The 4,422-nt window shown below is 45.3% G+C and overlaps 1 long non-coding RNA gene across 2 annotated transcripts; it reads right to left on the reverse strand.

Annotated features, from left to right (window-relative positions):
* Positions 1-1,016: 1,016 nt before the first annotated feature.
* LOC125756913 (uncharacterized) lies at positions 1,017-4,062 on the reverse strand. 2 transcript variants are annotated; one of them, XR_007414873.1, is made up of 4 exons: positions 3,686-3,802; positions 2,696-3,591; positions 2,317-2,394; positions 1,017-1,166 (listed from the first exon to the last, which is right to left on the reverse strand). It is a non-coding gene; the product is annotated as an uncharacterized LOC125756913 (long non-coding RNA). The 2 variants fall into 2 exon arrangements; XR_007414874.1 differs by lacking the exons at positions 1,017-1,166; positions 2,317-2,394 and adding an exon at positions 3,812-4,062 and having other exon boundaries at positions 2,403-3,591; positions 3,686-3,733.
* Between the last annotated feature and the right edge of the window lie 360 nt (positions 4,063-4,422).

A 4,422-nucleotide genomic window follows, 5' to 3' on the forward strand; every position in this document is an offset into this window, starting at 1 on the left:
TGCGTGCTAGAGGACTGATTTTGCCTTTAAGGTAGTTGCGATAAGCCGTCATTGAGTCCGTAAGGACGAAGGTTGACGCTGGGTTTCTGAGCGCGAGGGCGATAGCGACCTCCTCCATGCTTGTAACATCATCCTGTATGGTAGATACGCAGTCGACACATTGCCCCTGGTTGACTACTGCCACCGTGCACTGTCCTGTTTGTGACCGGGCGGCGTCCACGAAAAAGGCGCTCTCGTCGTCTGAGTATTTATCATGGGCTTTGGCTCTGGCTTTGCGCCTATCTGCATGGAATGTGGGGTTCATATTCCGAGGAAGAGGCTTGATGATGATGCCTGTCCGCCATGCCTCCGGCAGCCTATGTTTGTTCCTAACATGCGTTGGTGGTGTGATGTTCAGTTTAGAAAGCACCGCCATGCCAGTTCTGGAGAGGGCTAGTCTGATTATTTGATTGTCGAGATGGGCTTTGAATAGCTCAGCTGCGGTGTTGTGAATTCCCAGTTGTTGGAGTCGTTCTGTAGACGTCCATCTAGGGAGGTTCAGTGCCTTTTTGAGGGTATCGCGCAATATGGTGTCGATCTTTTGTTCATATGTCCTGGATATTTGTAGGTACCCAGACAACGCAAAGGCATCCTAGGGACATCCAAATGACATCCCTTTTGGGAGTTCGGGACATCCAAAAGACGTCCCACACAAGGTGGAAAAACATCCCAAGTGATACAAAAAAAGACCTTTTTGGGATGTCCCAAAACTGCATGCGTGTGGGATGTTATTGGGACATGTGGCCACTTTTTACTGCAGGATTATTTCAAAAGGGTGGGACATCTGCTCCCATAACATGTCAACTTGCTTCATCGCGCTCGACCACCCCCTACCTGAGAGAGCCAGTTGCCTCTCCAGGAAAGCATATTCCTCGTCCAACCAACCCACTTTTTTTTTCACATAGATAACTAGATAACTTAAAACCAAGTCATGTGTTCAGAAACCAAGCAACATGCATGGAACATCAAGTGACCAGCAAAAATGATTTATTGCCTCACTATTATATGGCACTACAATCATGCCGAGAAGGACAGAGAACTTGATATTGATGAGCGTGTAGTCTAAGGTGCACACTTTCGAGTGGAGGGCCTTCCATGGCGTCCAGCAAAAGGGCTTGCAGAGGCAGCTGAGGACAACAAAAACAAAGCCTGCATGTATGTATACGTACTGCACACAACATGCATGAAAATGGTGAACAACAGGAACATAGCATGACTATATTGTCTTATGTCTCCTGAGACAGGGTTAAACCTCATTCCAGATGCACAAGCGCCTGCTTTTACTTATTGCTTTGTCAACACTAGAATCATGAGAACTCTGTATTTATGAGCATGACATCTGGGGTGCACGTTTTCAAATGCAGAGCATTCCAGCTGGCGTCCAACAGCAGGGCTCGCAGAGGCAGCTGAGAACAAAAACAAAGCCTTAATGTACATGTCCATACTGCACACACAAATGCACAAAGATGGTGCACAACGGGGATATAGCATGCCTATTTTGTCCTGTGTGTGTGTTAAGAGGTTAAAGGGACCGACAACCAACTTTTATGGTACCTATTTTCTTTAACGCGACAGAAAGCTTACCAGTCAAAGTCTATAATCAAGGAATGGTGATGTGGAAAATGCCGTGAAACATTTGTAATTCGAATTTTTCTATCTGCGACGGATATGAAGTCGTATACACACGTGACAAGACATGATGCAAACAGTGAGCGTGATGACAGCGGTTCGTGTTCGAGCGCGGTGGTTTACTGCGTGTGTGTGTACTCGCGCGCATGCGCTGCGGCTCGACATGGTCCACTGGCTACCGCGAAGGCAGCGCCGTTACTTGTCACCATGCAACTCCTTTTACCTCATAAGCAGCACAGAATAGAGCGGGGATGGATAGTAATATACATACTAATATTTTTAGGACCAATAATGGCACACATGACGGTATCAGACTACGTGACTTTGTACAGCAAAGTGATCAACTCCGCAATCTAGCTTCAAGGCTCTTGCGATAGGTTGCACAACATGCCTTTTTTTTGTTACTTTTAAACACAATTTAGAGATATAAATCCTACTCACAGCGCGAAAAGGATGCTGGAATATGTCAGTATATAGCGCGGTCTTTTCATTTCTGACAGGATCTAATCACAAGTTCTGGCCAGTTGTCGGTCCCTTCTCCTTTAAGCCTGGTTCATACTGAAGTGCTTGTAAACAACAATGCACAATTTTACTTATTGCTTTACCAACGAAATTCATGCCAGGAATGACAAAGGAATTGGTATTTACGAGCATGACGTCCAAGGTGCACGCGTTTAGACACAGAGCCTCCCAGCTGTTGTCCAGGAGCGGGGTTCGCAGAGGCAGCTGAGGAAAACAAAAACAAATCCTTCATGCATATGCATATCCACTGCAAGCACAAATATGCATGAAAGTGGCGCACAAAACAAACATAGCACAACTGTGTTGTTGCATGTCTGCTAGTTTAAGAGGAGTAAAACCTGCTTCATAATTACTTGCTCATAAGCAGAAATTTCTCCTTTTAGCTTACTCTAATTATGTCGGTTACGACTTTCGCATTTACAAGCATGAAGTCTAAGCTGCACGTTTTCCGTCTCGTAACCTGCATGCCTATGTCCAGGAAGCTGAGCACATTCTATGTCATTACCGGTAGGCAAAGGTGCAGACATTTGGGGTAAAGGTGCACACCAGGGGCACCACTACTAGAAGCAGCTGAAAAAAAAGAAAAAAGATCATGTAATATGTGTACACAGCTAGCACATGCAAAAAGAATATCATTGAGCAACAGTGCATATCACAAATGTGCTACATTTGTTTGGAAGTAAAACCTACTTGACAAAGAGAGTGGGCTGGTTGGTCATTTCGGTTGTGTGAAACTACTTGACTGCTGGTAAAGGATGAAAACAACATGCACTGAAAAAAGGCGGAGGTATCGGGAAGCCAGACAAGGTGCCAGTTGCTAATATGCACCAAGCGACTGAGCAACAGGTTCTGCTGCTTCATAGAGATGTAGCAGAAACACCAACATATATTTTTCAGTTTCTTGTTTCAGTAAGACAAAAATCATGATCATAATCACAAACGATACGGTATATACCAGTACAAAACTGGGCTGTGCCCTTTTCTTCTGATAACCGGCTAACTGATGGCCAGCAGCAGGACTCACACGTGCAATTGAATAAAAGAATAGCAAGAATATGCGCTGTTTTGAACATAAGTTCTGGTTTTTCTTACAAATGGTGTCATAATGAGAGCAAAAAATTTGGTACTGGGCATAAACTGAGGGCAAGCCAGTCTTGTGTGCAGCAATGCTTAATTCATGTCCACAGCCCACTACAAATGGTTAAACTTGACACATGCATTTGACCATTCCAATTTTTTTTACGTTTATGTCAGTTGCCGTGGAAAACATGTACAACAAACCTTTGAAGTTTTTTTCTTTGTCGTCCAGGACTTCTGATCGTTCTCCACGGCACTACGCACGCGCCGGCTTGCAGTTATTCGAGGCAGATCAGCCATGTGTTCCACGATCGCGGTGTCAATCTACACACGTGGCCGACAACAACAACATATCAGCATTGTGAGCTTAACAGTTTCTGCGGAAGATAAACCAAATCGCGTCACAAATAAAACTTACTCCCACGTGCCATTCTTGCTGCGAGGGTCCAGTTCAGCGTACGCCAACCTGCGCGCGGTGGGGAGCCAAAGAAGAAAGTGCTAAGAACGTGCTGATTGCAGTAATCCAGGCATGTCAAGTACTTACCGAAGAGGTGGGAAAACGTTGAAATCGGCAAGATCTTGCAACCAGGCAAACACCTACGGCATGCGCGCTTGTGATTTTTCGACGAAACGTCACGGATCAAACACCTAAAAACGAGGCCAACGAAGAGTCTGATCTATCCGAACTCCAAACACGCCGGGCGCCATGATGGCGATGGCAATGTCTGCGCAGTGCTCGCAGCAAATCGTCCACTATTTGAGCAGGTGTTGGCTCGCAGTAAGCGCAATTAAAGAACAATTGCGTATTAAACCTAAGAAAGAAAACAATAAAATAACAATATTTCATTGAATTCTTCTAAAGTTAATATATCGGTGTTTTTATAAATACGACACCACCACACCACCACTCGTGCGGTGCGGCCGCCGTTCTCTGATCTTTCACGAAAAGCACGGCGTGCGTGGCGCGAGTACGTGCGCAGTACTGCTGTACCGCCTTTACCAAGTGCAACACTTGCTCACGCAGACAGCAATCGATCCCTCGTCCTCATAACGGCGCGACATTTAGCAACAAACAAACAAAAAAAACGAACACTTTCACAAAAAACGCGGATATATTGTTTTTCATGTGCATGTAGATATGCAATTGTGCACGCG

This window comes from Rhipicephalus sanguineus, chromosome 1 (genome assembly GCF_013339695.2).
Source record: "Rhipicephalus sanguineus isolate Rsan-2018 chromosome 1, BIME_Rsan_1.4, whole genome shotgun sequence".
Classification (NCBI taxonomy): Eukaryota; Metazoa; Arthropoda; class Arachnida; order Ixodida; family Ixodidae; genus Rhipicephalus; species Rhipicephalus sanguineus.